This window comes from Equus przewalskii, chromosome 14 (assembly GCF_037783145.1).
Source record: "Equus przewalskii isolate Varuska chromosome 14, EquPr2, whole genome shotgun sequence".
NCBI lineage: Eukaryota > Metazoa > Chordata > Mammalia > Perissodactyla > Equidae > Equus > Equus przewalskii.
In genome coordinates, this window is record NC_091844.1 from 41,343,206 (window position 1) to 41,361,418 (window position 18,213).

An 18,213-nucleotide genomic window follows, 5' to 3' on the forward strand; every position below is an offset into this window, starting at 1 on the left:
TAGTTAACAAATGTGTCATAATGTCACCATAGGAAACACAAAGATGTATGTAACAGAATACATAGAATTATTCTTTGATAGATTGTGATTCGTTTTCAAGAGGAAATTCCATCCCAGCCATTTGTGGGAAACTTAAATATTTTCCCGAGCCTTGAATCTTGAGAAAAATCAGTCAAGAAATCAGGACAAGAGGAAAAAGTCTTATCACTTTCTTATAAGTATTAAAGCTTAAGTTTGATTTGCGCTCGATTTCTCCAGTGAAAAGGTCAAAGACAGCACTGAGAATGCTGTGACTGACACTCCCCGGGAGGAAGGAGGAGTGCCCACAAGAGGCTTCAAAGATGGTGGGCCAGCTCCAAGCCCTCATTACCTCCTCTTCCGCTGCAAACAGTGTTACACTGGAACCTTCCTTAATGCGCACACAAACAATTTGTGGCCAAGACCCTTTCCAGTCCAGGTCCTCCCTTTCCTTACCAACCATATTTCATTCTAGTACGTCGAGCAGAGGGAACATAATCATTTACCTCCAACAAAACCCAGACTCCTCTGGAAACAGAAGCAAATGAGAATAGAAAGGAAGGCCGTGTGTAGCAGTTCTCATTAGGCCCTCTGCCTAACAATAATTAGGCTTGCTCCGACTAATGGCGGACTCTGGGCAGCTGGTCCAACACTTATTTTCTTAAAGGAAAACGAAAAGTCCATAGGAGTCCCTGACTTTCAAATTCTTCTCTTTGCTCCTTTCCCTTTGTGACTTCATGCTGGTTTGCAATTTGTGTTTCCACCACTGTAGTTAATTCTAAGACACAGTCGATCAACTCATAGCCTCCTTAGTAACAGAAGTGCCTCTAAATACAATTGTGTAAAGCTCAACACTTGAATGGAGAGAATCCCTACCAGTCTTTTCTTCTTGTATTTAGCTGGCTACCCTTCATTGAAGTTACGTTTATAGCATATTTAATGAAATAAGCTTTTCTTCTGACTTGTCTAAATAGCTATGGCAGATGACTTGAAAACTCTCTATTTATTAGGAAGTACTACTACCTGAATGTTCTGAGACCTTTCTACACAACCCCTGGCAGCCGAAATATTCCACCTTGAGCATGTGACTGAGACTTGACAGGCTGAAAAATACACACGCCTCATAATGCATGCCAACAATTTTACTATCTGGTACAAATGGAAACTTGCTGAATTTATTCCCTAAAATGCTTTTTATGTTTTTCTTGGTTCTGGCTTAGCGGTAATGTATTTAAATGTCTGGGAGAAATATTCAAAAGAATGAAGCACATAACTTCAGTTGAGATGCCTACATTTCAGACCAAATACTGGCAGATCAGTGAGTATCTAGGTTAATACTACCCTTATTTGATTAGGATAATCCACAGAGACACAGACTCATTCCTTCAGATCCTGCCTTTTAACAAATCAATATTTTTAGGGTTATGGTTTTCAGAAGGCAGGTGATAATTTTGGAGATAACATCTCAAGGTGCTGCTGACAATGAGATGCATATTTAATATGGTTGTGGAGTGACAGAACACAGCAATGTTGGGATCTCCTCCCAGAAATATGCATACACATGCACACTCATACTCACAATGCTGCTAACCTTTAAATTCTTGAAGCGATCATATAGATTCAGTACACTTGCTCTTAATAATGCCAATTAAAATTTGAAAATGTAAGGAATGGGCCATGAAGAACTTTCCCTTGCTTGGTGCTATCTTTTCAGCATTAAGGAACCCCTGAGAAGGAGAGGGAAGAAGCGCCTTTCCACCCAAAGATCAGTAGGGGGACCAGAGGAAGGAGCCCTGAGGACAGCTGTAGCAGTGAGCTAGTGAGCTCTTGTTCACCTAAATTAGTACGTGTCACTACCTATACAGAATAGGGGATTACATGAGAATGGGGAAGGGAGGAAAAAACAAAGGGCAAAAAATTAGATTTCTTAGAATGTCATTATAATATATCTATTTTAATTTCACATGACTAAAATTTTCTGCTTGCTTTGTATTCATGTGGCGTTGACTGAAATTAGTTGTCAGACCTCTGTTTATAGCCTAATTACCTTTTTCCTGAAAAAGAAAAAGAGGTAAAAGAAATAATAATAAATTTGTAATGCAAAAGCTACAAGTTTGTAGTATTAGTACAGATTAGGGATGGTTCTAGGAATAAGGTTTGAAAATAATTTAAATAAATCTGGAGAAGCCTTGTATCTCTCAGAAGACTAGGATTTTGCTAGTTCTCACCTCATCGCTTAGTGCCATGATTGTGACTTGTGGCCAAAAACACTTCAAACACTTGAGAGTGCGTAGCGCTCCGGGTAGCTACAATTTAATGTCATTTATTTTATTTGGCTCTCTTACCAAGCCAGCTAGAAAATCAAGTGTTCACACTCAAGACCATGGGTTGGCTAAATTTTCTGTTAAGGGCCAAACCGCAAATCTTTTAGTCTTTATGGGCCATATAGTCTCTATCACAAGTACTTAGCTGTGCTGTTGTAGCCATAGAAAGCCATAGACAACATGCAAACAAATGAGTGTGACTGGATTCCGATAGAATTTTATTTATTTTATGGCTCACAGGCTATAGTTTGCCAACCTCAGAATCAGGACAGTTCAAGCAATGGGTCATGGTAAGAAACTAATGTATGCACAACACAGTATAGAGTAAGTGTTCAACAAATATATTTTAAACAAAGATGAGCATTAATTAAACTAAAAAAAAAAGATATTTTACTCAATAGCAGAAATGTGGAACTCCCTCCAAGTCAGGACCCATGGGTTAAAAAAGAAATCACTGTTTTAGTGACTTCTTATAATTAGCAAAAATAAGTAGTAGATGAATATTGACGGGGACACGGAGGAAAGATAGGCAAATGCACCCCGTTTACAGAAGGTTAGTGAAAGGCAAACTGCTCTGCATAATTAGCCATAGAGAATGCCACCATATTATGACACCATGTAACAACATAGGTTTACAATTGTGCCCTCCTGCTGTTGAAATAAGGGAACATTGAGGAAAGTGTTGGCTATGTCAGCGTGATGTGAAATGTATTTCTCAAAGATATGCATCAAAATGAGCAGCTTTTTTAAAGTTATCTCACTTGAAAGAATCAGCTTCAATTATCTCATAAATAAGCACCAGATTTGGGAAGGAAAGATATTGGTCTCAGTCTTGGTGCTGTTTCTCGCCTTGTAGCCAGTTTCCTCGTCAGTATTACGAGGGTTGGCCCAGATGATCCGTGGCAGTCAAACCCTGACTCTAAACTTCTATGATTCCAATGCTGGCTTCAAATATTTGCTTTTCAGTTCGAGGATCCCTGACTTTTTCTGTTATGCTTTTTAGCTAAGGGTGAAGTGTTGAGCTGCCTCTGTTTTCTCCTTTACTAAGCAAGTTTCTATTCCACTCCCCCCACCCCACCCCAACCCCTCACAGTAAGAGTCTCGTCTTAAATGTGAGGGCAGCCCAACTCCCCACAGGTGGCCGGGAACAGGACACACAGTCAGGACAGCAACCAAGGACCCCTCTCCAAAGTCATCCTGGGCGTCCTGAGCAGTTCTCAGCTGGAGGGGCTTTCCCTCTCAGTGTCTGGACCATTGCCAAGAAGATCTGTCCAGCTGTAAGCCTGATTTTATATAGTTATTTTCATTTATTTTTTATTTCACAAGATGTAAACGAATCTGTTTAACTAGGAAATCACGTCCCTTGAAAGTGATTATAACCTAATTTGACATGCAGTATTTGTACACTTATTCTAGTGTTATGATGCATTCACTGTGTTTACATAAATAGAAATTTCTGCATAATTACTACAAGATCATGTAAAGAGTTAATCACATGAAATCCCCCAAAATCTCATTTGGGTGAATTTTTTTTTAATTTGAAAGTAAAATTTCCTTTGGAAATAAAGTGAGCCCATTTCCAAAATATTCTATAAATTTTCTTTGAGAGTCTTACAAAATCATCTACTTCTTCATTCATTTTTCTATGCTCATTAATTGAGACAGAGAATTTACTGTTTCCCTAATATGTGCCAGATACCAACAAAGATAAAACAGACATGTGTCTTGCTTGCAAGAGCATTACATGTAAACAAGTCTGGAACCATTTCTTGGAGAAGCTTGAAGCTCTGCCTTGAACTTGTCTGCTTAACTTTGATAATCCTTGTTTTCTTCATGAAAAATGCAGTGGAAGAAATATACAAGAATGATTCACATAGAAAGAAATATCAAGACAAGAGAGGAAAAATTAGCCTGAAATTTTAGAGAAAGAGCTGCAAATATTTTAAATTTTTCCTCTTTTATCTTATATTAGCAAGGAAACAAATTTCCCCCAAATCAGAATATTTTACTAAAACTTGCAAGAGACAATCACATAAAGAATGATCGAGCCAATAGTTCTATACCTCTGCACTAATTTAAGTAAGACCTATCTGTTTATCTTCCCAAGTTAAATAAAATGCTTCTCTTTGCACTTATTCCCTTCCATTCATTCTGCTTACACCATAGGTTCAGCTCTGTCTTAGCATCTTAGAGGGTTAAAAAATTAGGTAAAAGATCTGCTCAAGTACATCAAGCTGTATGTATAGTGAAAAGAGTGCTAGAAAATCATTGACAATGGCATCTGTTTTATAAAGGTGAGGACACCACTGCATGTGTAGACTTTACAAACACCATCTTCTCTTGTCACTTTCACTGTATGCTTCACACTCAGGTGAACCAAGGATAAGCAAGTATCTTCATTTCTTCTAGGAGTGCTATTCCTCCAGCATCATGTTCCAAACCTCTCAAATTCTTGGGCTCTTCTCTTATTGTGTTATCTAGAAGACAAGTGACATTGAGACATAGTTATAAAGTAATGTCTTTAATGAAATAGAACAATTATTTTTATAGATTGAGTTCCATACAATTCCTATCCAAAATTGTCGGAAAAATGGAAAGAGATTCAGGAATGAAATGGATTATAGCAATTACCTCTGATCCCCTAAAAAATATCCAAGTCACTGTTTTAAACCTAGGGTACCAATACTTCGATGAAACTTTGTTCGAATCAATGTATGCTAACTAAAGTCCCTAGTATGCCTGATGGTCCATGAGTTCAATTAGTTTATTTCAAAAGAAGAAATAAAAGGACATATCATTTGGCAATGAAATATTGTTTATTATAATGGGCATGGTATTATATCACTATGTGTTCAGCTATTTATTTCTAAACTTTTCTATAATTGAATTATTATTAAACCATCAATTAGGGAACCCTTAAAATATAATATCCTATAGGTAAACTAATTATGTATAGCCTACTTGCTATATAGGTTTTTCATGCATGTCCAAGTCCATTTTGTTCTCCCATTACAGATGCAGTATAGGCTCATCACGGTGAAGGATCATAATAACGTACTTTGGATCCTAGTTCTGTTATTAGCAGCACGTTCCTAGCAGCAAGTTACTCAACCTTTCTGTGCTCTAGTTTCTTTTTCTCTAAAATGGGATTAACAGTTCGCATTGTTGTGAGGATTTGAATAACTCATACACAGAGGGCACTTAGAGCAGTGCCCGGCACATGGTAAGGATGCAGTAAATGTTTGCTAGTTGTAGTGGAAGCAGCAGTGATCACACTGGCCTTGGATGGCATTTACATACATTCACTCTATATTTTCCTTGTTCATTTGTTCAGACTATTCCCTCAATCCCAAGCCCTTGTGAAACATTATCAATGTCAATAGGAGCCTAAGGTAATGACAAATTATCTACTGAAGTGCATGTTTTCTTCCCAACCCCCAAATCCCCACTACATTTCTGTCTTCCATCAATACAGCTAATTGTGAAGTGACTGTGTTCATGAGCACTTGTTTAATTGCATATTTGATGTTCCCAGTGGATTTGCTAGACACCAGTATGACATTAACTATGAGCAATATATAAAACTGCCTGATAAAAATTTCTTTTTACTATCCACTTCTCACCTTTGGCCTACTTTCCTTTCTTAGTGACCCTCCTCTTCCAACCCAGACCACAGAAGATGAGTGTGTGTCAAGCGTGGAATTTCCAACTTTTTCCTTCCCTCCCCTTCCCCCAATAAGTACTTATTAAACTCCAAAGGTAAGTTTACTTATTTTTAACATGAATTCTTTGTTTGCAATAATCATCTTAGGAAAAGAAATGATTTCTCCTGCTGTATCTATAGCATTTTCATAGTGTCACGTCTAAGCCTCTCGATACAGTCTCGTGGTAATGCCAGAGGTTTCTGAGGAGTCTTCTCAGAGGCAGGGAAGTCCGTAAGAGCAGCACATGCCCCAATTTTGAGGCGACTGCCTGAGTTTTCACGTGCTGTCTCCCCTGCCTTCCGAGAGCAGATCTGATGTTCTCTTCCTCCAGGTCCCTGTTGATTTCCCGAACTGTGATGGTGCAGCTTGAAACGGCGAGGGAATGGGGTAGAATTGGAGTTATACAAATCAAAAACATGTCAATGAGACTCACAATCCAATAATAGATGCTCTATGAGGCCTCCCTGAGGGTTGTCAGGTTTTCAGCACAATATTAGTTGGTTAGTTAACATACTCTACTGTCTTCATTTAAAAGCTTTACATCTGGAAGATTTGCTTCATTGTACTAAATCGGACACCTTGAAAATGGAATCTCTTTTGTTCTAACTTGTATGATGAGGGGAAAGCCTCCCCCTATATCAGTGCTCTTTCCACAGTGGAAGATAACGTGGTATCAGCAATGTCTGTGCCTGGTCTGCTCATTAAGGTGTTCATAGAATCTTTTAATGTAGATACTCTTCCTCTCAGATTTTTCAGTTGAGGGACATGAGAAATAGAGTTTTTCTTTTTGTTTTAATTTTTTCTAATTTCTAAAGTGCAACATTTTTGGATTTGAGAAACCCAAATAAAAGACAAGAAATATCAGAAATATCTTCCTAAATATTATATTGATTCCTAAATAAGCTTAGGAAGAGCTTTTTTCAAAACAAGATTAAAATTTCTCTGGCTCACCTTCTGCAAATGTAACTTGCTTCTGCTGGGGCACACCCAAAGGGGAAAAAAGTGATAGATGTGAAATTTATAAAAAGTGACACACATGGAAAAAAGCAATGCTTCTAATAAATGATGTATTATTATAAGAGAAACAAAGTGATTGAATAATGTCACTCTAATGACTTTTCTCCACCAGCTCAAATATCTCTCCCAGCATTGCTTTTGTTCAGGTTTGTTTTCTTTTCTTGGTAGAACTACTTACAATATGAATAACCTACATGAAGACATTTACCAAGGTGACTAACTACCTTCTGTTAGGGTGTCAAACTGCCCCAAATTGGAAGACTGAACAAGAATCTGGATGTTAGAGTGAGCACATTCTGGGAAATACTGATAGTTATTCTCATCCTAACTGTACATTCTCTGAATGCAGAGCCTTTGAGAAATTCTCGCCAAGGCCTGAGGACCATTTCACAGATCACCTTTCTAAATTTTACAGTGAAAACAAGCGGGACTGGAATGAATCAACATGTGTAAAGGGACTGCTAGGCAGCTCTCCTCTCTCCCTAGATCTCAATGATCATTACAAAGATCAAGCTTGCAGTCATTCCTCCAGCTTTAAATTGTCGTTTGACCTATGGCAAATGTCGTCAGTTCCTGGGGCCCTATCTATTTCTATTGCATGAGAAGAAATCCACCTTATTTATCATAGGGATCAAATATAAGCAAGAGATACAAATGTGGTTGAAAATTTACAAGTTCCCGGTGATCAATATGAATAACAATTTTTGGTATTATTTAGTATAAAAAATCATTATTAATAAGTATCTACAAACAGGCTTTGGGGCTGTAAACACATTTCTTATACCAGATTCCTGATTTATCCATTTGTTATCTAATTAATATGCCATAAAATATATAGTCATCTTGATGCCATACATCCTTGAAGCACTGACATCCGCTTTTGTAGAAAAGGCCGTTTCACATAGTTTTCTGTTATAATAGCTGAATTTGTTTCTTAATGGAATTAAATAGGGTTTCTAGAGTGAGGGCAAAAATAACACCTATTTTCATTTTTCTATGACTTCAAAGCTACGATCTAGCAATGACTACACAACCTTCCTAAAGGAATAGGCTCTGAATGTTGGTTCATGGGAATCAGTCATAAGGATCTTGCAATGATATTCTTGAGTCACAAGTCTTTTTAAAAGACTATTTAGCATGGCTTGGCCCACATTTACTAGGCAAAAATTAGGCACTGTCCTGAGCCAGAAGGAGAAACTAGAGCATAGCTAGTGACACTTGTAGGGTAGTATTGAAAGGGGCCATTCCAATATTCTAGGCTTTCCCATCACCTGTGTCACTGCTTTGGAGTCACAAAACAGAGTTCGTATATAGCCTTAGCCATGACAGTATCTTCTGAAACTTTGTTTCTGATGCATCTTGATAGATAGGTCAATCACCCATTTGGAGGTAAGACCAGAATTGTGTGTTTATTTTGTGTCCTGTAGTTTGAGTTATAAAAAATTCAAAACAAGCCCAACACCATTTGCCAATGAGTTGGCTTGTTTGTGGATGCTTTGCCTAGCATGGAATGTCTACGCACCTTATTCTCAATCTGAGGAGCTGTATCTGAAGTGTCTGCAAATGGTAAATTACCATCTGATGTGTGATACCAAGATTCATAATCCTACAATTGATCAGGTCATGCTGGATACTGTTCATAATAAGCTACAAGTTTGTGTGGTTTAATTGGATAACCTAACATTTGTAAAGAACTTAGATGAGGGTCTGGTGCATAGCAAGCTCTCAATTAAGTTAGACTCTAAGTGTGTGTCATGGAACCATACATCTTAGATAGAAATGGCCTTAAATGTCATCATATCCAGCCTCTGGCCTGTGCATAATCAATGTCATATTGAATTATTGTCTCCAACTTTTCATTCTCCTTTATTATATATTTACATGATTGGCATGGTCTCATGATGCTCAGAGTATATTTCCCCATTCATTCACATTGAGCTGGCCATATGACTTGCTTTGGTCAATGGGATATTACAGGGAATTTTTGAGAGCAGCGTTTAAATATACTTGTGCAGTTGGACCTGCGATCTTGCACTTCTATCATTGCCATGAGAAGAACATTCCCCAATTGGTCATCATCCCTTCAACTTAGCCCCAGAATGAGTAGAGCTGTCCCAGTTACTCTACAGTCCTAAAACGAGCTGCCTTGGTTGACCCACAGATGAATGAATCAGAGGCAATCTGATGAAAAATAATCTGTATGCTACTGAGTTTGAGAATGATTTGGTGTACATCAATGCTGTGGCAATGGCTGACTGGTACTGTCAGTGTAAACTATTACTTCACATTAGCTGTGAGACATCCAAAACCTAGAGAGTAAGTGTATTAGTTTGCTGGGGCTGCCATAACAAAGACCACACGCTGGGTGACTTAAACAACAGAAACTTATTTTCTTGCAATTCTGGAGGCTAGAAGACCAAGATTAAGTTGTTGATAGGGTTGGATTCTTCTGAGACATGAGGAAAGAATATGTTCCAGGTCTCTCTCTTGGCTTGTCGATGGCCATTGCTCCCAGTTTCTTCACGTGGTCTTTCCTCTATGCATGTGTCTATGTCCTAATCTTCTCTTCTTTTAAGGGCACAAGTCGTTTTGGATTAGGGTGCACTCTAGTGATCTCATTTTAACTTAACTACCTCTTTGAATACACTATGTTGAAATGCGGTCATGTTCTGAGGCACTGGGGGACTTCAGCATATGAATTTTGAGGGAACACAATTCATCCCATAATAGTAAGTTATATACGAGTCATCCAGCCAGTACATGGGTTTGTGGGTTTCTAAAGACAAAACCAACTTTGTCTACATCATCTTAATTCCAGTCTTGGGTTAATGATTGCTGTTTGGACCCTATGATTCACTTTTTTTCACAAATTAACATCTATGTGGTTTTGCTACCTAATACCACATGCCTGGAAACTTAAGCTTTATGGGTGGGTGAGCATGGAGGAGCATGTTTCAGGGAGCAGAGCCTGAATATAATACTCTTACAATGCCATGTACTTTCAGGGACTATAGCATTGTGTTCTGACTAGAAGGATTGTTCTGGACCTACCAATTTTCTTAATAGTAAGACAGCAACAAACATGACATTAAAGTAAGTTGTCTAATTGCAAACTAATTCATCTGGCAATTGTTTAGCACATAACTAGACAAATGTGGATGTAAATGTCCATCAAACCTAACTGCTTGTATGGCAGGAAACTCCTGGTATGAAGGGAAAACCTCCAAGTATGTACCGGGAAATGCCTTCAAATAAGTAAAGTTGGCAGTGTCTTGACTTGGGATGAACACCTTGAAAAGTTGCCATGTGTGAAGTTCATCTTAGGCAAACCATTAGTTATCAAGTTGGTCAACGGCAGTGGGGCTTTCAAATAAACGGTACTTCATTTCAGGGTTGTGGAGGATGTCAAGGAAAGAAACTGAGTCCACTTAAATCACTTGGAAAAAAGAAATATCCAAAAGATGTTTGCATGTCTGCTTTGTGCCAAGAACTGGGCTGTCTGAACGTGCCTGCTCTCAAGGCTGGTGGGCAGGTCAGATGCATACCTCAGTGATTATAAGACAATGTTCTGCTTAATAGGGGCACATACAGGAGAGCCTTAGGAGCACATTGACAGGACCACAATTTGGGGAGATACTGAGGAAAGCTTAAGAGAAGGTAACATTTGACCAGGCTTTACACAAGGAGATCACAGGTAGAAAAGAGGGGCAAGTCATGGACACTTGAAGGTACATGACGTATTCAGGGAAGAGCAAGTGGTTTGGAGCGGTTTATAGCAAGAGAGGTGTGAGGGGACTGAGAGAGAGATGGAAATTAAGGTTTGAAAGTAGGGCGGGGACAAATGGTGAAGGGCCTTGTGTACATGCAGAAGTGTCCAGACATTGTCTTTTGGACACCAATATTTCTTTTTTTTAACTTATTTTTCTCCAGCTTTATTGAGACATAATCGACACATAACACTGTGTAAATTTAAGGTGTACAACGTGTCATCTTGATACATTTATAAATTGCAAAATGATTACCGTCATAGTATTAGCTACTGCCTCCATCCTGTCACACAGATACCATTTCCTTTCTGTGGTGAGAACATTTAAGATCTACTCTCTTATCAGCATTCAAGTATATAATACAGTATCATTAGCTATGATCACCATGCCATACAGTAGTTCCCCAAAATTATTAATCTGATAACTGGAAGCTTTTTCCCTTTGCCTGGTATCTCCCCATTTTCCCCATCCTCTAACCCCCGGGAACCACCACTGTACTCTCTGTTTCTCCGAGTTTGTCTTTTTCAGAATACACATATAAGTGATATCATACAGTATTTGTCTTTCTCTGTCTGAGTTACTTCCCTTAGCATAATGCCCTCAAAGTCCATCCAACTTGTTACAAATGGCAGGATTTCCTTCTTTCTCGTGGCTGAATAACATTCCATTGTGTATAGATAGATAGACAGATAGATAGATAGATATACCATATCTTCTTGGATACTTGAATCAGATTTCATCTTTTTAAACCGAATACTTCTGGTAGTAATGTGGCAGAAGACCCAGAGGGACACACTGGAACTATATTTTGAGTCCAGCAAACTATGATGAAAAGGTCAACTAGAGCAATGTCAGCAGAGACAGAGAGTGGAAGACAAAGTTAAGAGACTTATAAGATGCAGAATTAACAAGATGTGGTAATGAATTAGACACAGTGTCTGAAAAAGGAAGAGGTTTTCCTTTCTTACCCTTCACATAGCTTTATTGGTGTTGCAAAACAAGATTTTGCTGAAATTGTTAGATGTTTTCTCCATATTTAAAAAAAAAGTCTCCATGGCTATGAAGATTTCCTATAGATAGTATAGAAATGCACCCCTCACTCTTGCTGTTGAAGAAAAAACTGTTTATTCAATCTCTGATTCTATAACTTGTTTACATTGTCAAGTTAGATGAAAGTGAAATTACAAAGACAACTGTCAGCACTTCACTCCATCAATGACATGACCAATTTCTTTGCTGCATAGGATAATAGTTTTGAATATTTTCTTAACTTTTTATGCTATTCACAGAGGAACAGCTACACACCCAAGACACCTTCAATTTGTATTAACATTTTGTCCATCACTTTCTTAAGTCTCGACAATCAACCCAACACTTTCCCAAGCCCTGATTTGCAGCATGTGCTCACTTTCAAGGTATGAATGCTCCCACCCTGGCTGAGTTCAAGCTACCAGTATGACACCATTAACACAAAGGAGGGAAAAGATGTGCAGTATCACCCCACCCTGTAGTATTCTTAGCACAGAAATACAATACACCTAAATAGTCTCAAGAGCATAGACGAATGTGGTAAGATAATTAGGAAGGGATAAGTGTTGAATATACATTACCTGTGTTTGTAATATAATTTATCTAATTCTATGTTTTCCTTATTTGAGTTTTAATAGTAGTTGTACCTAACAACCAGCTCATAAAATTCCCAAAGTTTTAACCATCAGTTATCACAATCCAGTACAAGTTGGCCTCAGCACACCACTACTCCTGTTAAACACACACTGAGGGTTAGTAGAGAGCTCTGAGGCACTCAGTCAGAAACCCAGGGTGAAGAGGTTCTACTACCTTCTAGAGCTGCATAAGCCATTCCCTATACCTGGCATGCTCTCATCCTGTCTTGGAGTTCTCAGCTCGAAAATCTCTTCCTCAGAAAGACCTTCCTTGATTTCCCAATCTAAATTAGCTCCTCCTTAGTACTTTCTCATAGGAACCCACAGTACTGGCTACAATTTCATTAAGAGTCTGTATGCACATGTTCAATGTCCATCTTCCCTACTAGACTGGCAATTCACGAAAGCAATACGTTTAATTTGTTCAGTATGTGTAATTTGTTCAGTATGATATATTCTGTACCTATGTAGTGCCTGACACACAATAAGTCCTCTTGGAGAGAGGAAGGAAGGAAGAGAGAGAACAAAAGAGAGAAAAGGAGAGAAAGAAGGGAAGGAGGAAGGAAAGAAGGAAGAGAGGAAGGAAGGAAGGATAGAAGGGAGGGAAAAAGTTAGTCAAGCTAGCATGTTTTCATTTTAACACATTTTGTCACTGACAAGCCATGTGACCTTGAGTAAGTTGTGTAACCTCGCTGTGTCATTTTTCCTGTCTATTAAATGATTCAGCCTCATCAGAAATGGGAAGATAACAGGGGAGGGTTTCGTATCATGTAAGAGTGCAATCTGCTCTCAATACTAGAGACAATCTCTGCATTTTCAGAGAGGAGGAAAGTTGGAGTAGAAGGAAAGAAAACCTAGAAACAAGCTGTTCCTACTCTGGGGTTGGGTATCTGGGAGTAGACAGAGGGCAGGGGACAAAATCCTCAGATAACTTTGCTTTCTGAGAACAAGGAAGACCCATCTAGGGAGATAGGAAGCCTATTGAGAAGATGGCACTGCATGGTCCTTCTAGGCAGATGGGCTCCTGAACTTACCCACCCCAAGCATCACACAGACACCGTGATTCTCCAGTGAAGGGGTGAAGGAGAGGAGCACAAAGAGGCCCTGGGATGCCTGATAGGTAAGAACAAGGCATACCTCAGTGGTGATCTGTATAGATTGGTAACTGTGGCAGGACTGACACATCCCTGCAGATGGATGCCAACCAATGGCAGATGCCCCATCCCCTCCAGCCAGCTCCATCATCTTGGTACTCCTGAAGGCCCCAGAAATGAGAGACAACCTTGGGGCTTTGAGGGGAGGAAGTTGAAATGACTGAGATTACATTTCTGCCTCCTGCAGAATGGGGCCTTGAAATAAAAAAATAATTTACTTAAAAATAGTTGCATTTTCTTGCATACCTGAATTTGTACATTGAACTCCAAACCTGCCACCTGATAATTTTGATTAATTTCCTTTGTCTTCCACCTCATTGACCATGTGCTTTTTGCTCCTCTCATCCCTCGCTCTTGACTGATTCTCTGCCTCCATCTATCTTCTCTCCATTTCTTCCTTTCATTCCTCTTTCTTTCTCCAGTATCTTCCTCCAGCCTTTTCCTTTGCACCCTGCACTGCCTTCCAGCCCACGGCATCCAGAGTAAGAGAAAGTAACCCTGAAATGAAGGCACAGGCTGGTCTCTGCCTTCATTGTGAGCCCCTCAGGCTCTGCTGCCTCTGCCATGTTTCCTGATGTTTTATAACTTCTCTCCTTCTCACCTGCACCTCAGGGACTTTCCTGCAGGCTCCTTTTTCCTTTCTATGTTGGTCCTTAGGATTCCTCTGTGATTTCACTAATTAAAACATTTCCAATAAGCAGAACACCTTAAAAAGAAAACAAGACCTCTGTGCCTGTGATGTAATGGCCAAAATTCTTCAGCTGATTTTCACTACTTCTCCAAAATGGAAGATTCCACACCATCATTGCCCTCACTAGTCTCTCATATAAGCCCTTCTCTCCAGATGGAGCTGGATATTTACTAAATTCCTACACCTCTTAGTCTTATCCAATTCACTGCTTTTGCACACACTGTTCCCCTACTTAGTGACTCTCTCATCCTCTCCACCTGTGTTATTATTATCGTGTGTGAAGGAATAGCCAGAGGTGTTTCTGAACACTTCCTCTCCACCCTAGCCCAAAGAATCACTCCCCCAACTTCCAACCCTTACAGGCTTTATCCTTCTTGGACTCTAACCATGCACTGTCATATAAAGTTATTTATCTTTGTCCCGTATACATTTTCCCTCCTGAATGAAATTATTGGCTCTTCATAGTCAGGGCCATATATTTTTTATTGATAATATTATTATTAACAATGAAAAAGTGTTACATATGTAGCAGGTTCCTCCTTTAAGATGCATTGAATAACATATATATTGAATGAATCAATGGTATCAACTTAATATGTTTATTAATTGAATAATTAGATATGGAAGGAATAAAGCAAGTGTGTAGTGAATAAATGGATGTCTGAAATGAAGCCAACAGACTGCCCAGATGTTCTCACCCATAGGGGAAGTTCCACAGTTCCAAGTCACAGTTGGATGATATTTACAAGGCTTACTACCATCTTTACTGACTTATCTCAAGTTTTCACTAATATCAGAAATAAATGTTTTTGTCATGCAGCCTAATTTACAATTCATGGCATATATGAGCATTTTATTCATAATACGACTACTTATAATAATTGTTTTGTTTTAATACAATTTAACTCAGAGTTACTATATAAAAAGCATTAGATTTTTTTTTGATGGCCCAGTAAAGCCAAATGTATTTCAGAAGCAAATCTAGGCCAGAGGGCATTATTTTACGGATGAGGACATGGGGCTACAGAGAGGTTAAATAATATGTCCCCAAGACACACAGCTAATTGGTAAAAGGCTAATTGGTCTGGAAGACAATACCTGAGTCCCCATACCATATTCTTGTCTACGTCCTGCTTCCTCTATTAATGAAATAACGAAAGGATAATTTTCAATATGGATATTCTCCCCTTCCCCAAATTTTTAAATGCTATAAATGTTTACAGCATAATCTATGTGATGCTGTGAGCAGGAGAAGCGTAACTTCCAGCACCCGAAGCAAGTCCATCTGGCAGTTCCTGTCAGCTCAGGTAGGATTGAAATTGGTGTAAACACATGGTCCAGGACCAGGAAAACATGGGACACTCAAGCTGAGCTAAAGTCAGTGCTGGGGTTCCAACAATGAAAGTGCAGGAGTGACCACGTTAAAAGGAACCACCACACCCCACCCCACATTGGCTTCCTCAGGAAGCATCTACCATCCTCAAGTAGCCAGCCCTCCTTAGTTAAAGGCTTTTGCTCACTCCATCCCAGTCACCTTGACTCATCTGACTTTAAACTTGTCTCAGCTCTCTGTTGAGAGGAGGCCTAGCGTCTTGGTCCTCCAACGTCATATGTATATCTAAAAACAGTAGCCTGCTGTTGACAAGGACTTAATCCACTAGCACAGGTAGGTGATACAGAAAAAAAAAAACGTGGCTAATGAACCAAAAGATTAGATTCCAGGGATAATCCTGCTGTTAGCTAGCTGTATGGATTTAAGATTATTTATTCAGTCTACACATTTGTATCAAAAGGGGATTGGACTAGAAAAATGCTTTTCAAATAGTGTTCCCAGGAATAGTGGGATCTTCCAAAGGGGCCTCTCTGGCTTTATCAGCTGACTTTTCAGGTTAGGCATCCACGCCTCCCAACCCGACTTCAACCAGAGCTGTTCGATTTTAATCTGCTTTATACATCAATATCCTGCATAATGCTTAATTGGAAAAAATAAATAAATTCTCCCTAAAAACAATGCCAATAAAAACAAACAAAATAACATTTGAAATCCGCTGAAGTAACTAATCTCTAAGGTATCTACCAGCTTCTTCAATCCATGAGACTTGGGAGCAGGCTGGGCCTCATGATTCTTTTCATATCACACCAGGTAGGTCTGACCCTGCCTCGGATCAGTCTGTATTGCTGAATGTACCCACCACAGAGATTCTGAGAGCATCTCTTCTTCCCCTTGAGGGACCTGTAGGCCATAAGCAGCCCAGGATTCTAGATTCAGTCAGAAGAGCATGGATAAAATAAATTCCTTGCAATTTTCCCTAGGCCTTAGATCCACTGTGAAAAAGCTCTGGGATCTCACGAGGGGCTGATTAAACAAGTTTAATTCAATTCAACTCATTAAACATCAATTATATACTATCCATTAGCTTGGTACTGTTATGTTTTGGGGCTATTTTGTTGTTGTTTATTTTTGCTATTTTTTTTTTTGTTTTTCCATACTTAAGCCAGAAACTGCAACTCCCACATCTGCATAGAGTAAGAAAACTTAGGGACTGATGTCCTTTTCTCCTTTACATATTTCCAACCAATTATTCCAATCTCTGCTTGATAACAACTGAGCATCTATTACCGAACTGGGTGCAGGGATAAATGGAAGAAAAGTTGAAAAGATATGGTCCCTGTCTTCAAGGATTTAGAGTGTGTCTGAGAGAAAAAACGTCCACACACAACACCAGCAGGTAACAGAGGAAGAGCGCTAAATTAGCTACAACATCTGCCAAAGGTAAACACTAAATTTGCTTGACAGTATAGAAAGGTGAGATCGGGCAAGCTGGAGTTGTCAGGGGTCTGACCTGTTTGTTGAAGGGCTAAAAGAAATTGGACACAAAGAGAGAATGATCCCTCTGGGAAAGGGGAGAAAGTGGAAGACAAGCCCCAAGCAGCACTAAGGAGACCAGCTGCTTTGGAGCGGAAGTTGGTGATGTCAGGGAGACCAGACACCCAGTCTCTGCCACCACCTCAGTGAAGTTTGCTGGTGAAATGACTTACCTGTTCTGGGCCCCAACCCATCATCTTCCAATGGAAATCAGCTCCTGGGGTCCTATTTATCACAAAGATGCCTCTCCATTTAGATGTGTTTAATGCTTGCCACGTGCTCAGCACTCACTACCTGAGAGAGAAGCACACATTATTATTACCATAATCATCATTTACCACCTGCCTGCCTCACTTGAACCCATTACTCACGCCGTCCTTTCCCAGGAGGAGCCTTTTGCCATTTCCCAGGGCTGATATACCTGCTCTTTGGGAGATGAATTTACTAAATGTTAAATTTTAAAGTGACCACTTCCAAATGCTTGGGGGAACTTGAAAGGGAAAATGGTATTAGATTTGGATTCCTCAATAAATATGCTTGCTTTCAGAAGTCCAGGGTGGATGAAGGTGGGTCAGAGCCCTCTCAAAGACAGTAAGAGAAAACAGCCTACCGAGTGACTTAGGGAGCAGAAGACCCAAAATACTGTCCACAGCCCAGGTCTTCCCACATGTCAACGATCTTACACATTTTCCTATTTCTCTTTTTCTTAAGCCAGGAATGATAATCTGGGAATAAATCCACATTTTCTAAGGGAGAAACACTGCCAAGCTTGTTAATCTCATGCAGATAGGATGTTACTTTTACTATATAGTAATATGGCTTCTTAAAAAACAAGTTGGAAGGAGGGGGGGAAAAAGCCCACCAAAAAAACAACAAATATTCGCCAACCCATATGGTCAGTAATTGCTGTTTAATAGTCCTCCTATTACAAACCTAAGAGGCAGCAGTCTGAATTACCAGTAGAGTATTAATAAACAGGAATGAGTTAATAGTGCATAAAGACCTTCT

The 18,213-nt window shown here is 39.3% G+C and overlaps 1 long non-coding RNA gene across 4 annotated transcripts in view; it reads right to left on the minus strand.

Moving 5' to 3' along the window:
* Positions 1-2,533: 2,533 nt before the first annotated feature.
* LOC139075759 (uncharacterized) overlaps positions 2,534-18,213 on the minus strand; it is a 592,181-nt gene continuing 576,501 nt past the window's right edge. For 3 of the 4 annotated variants that reach the window (XR_011526527.1, XR_011526526.1, XR_011526525.1), the window contains 2 exons: positions 17,379-17,499; positions 2,534-4,819 (listed from right to left, as the gene is read on the minus strand). This is a non-coding gene — a long non-coding RNA (uncharacterized lncRNA). The remainder of the gene's footprint in view (positions 4,820-17,378; positions 17,500-18,213) is intronic. The other variant, XR_011526528.1, reaches the window with a different exon arrangement.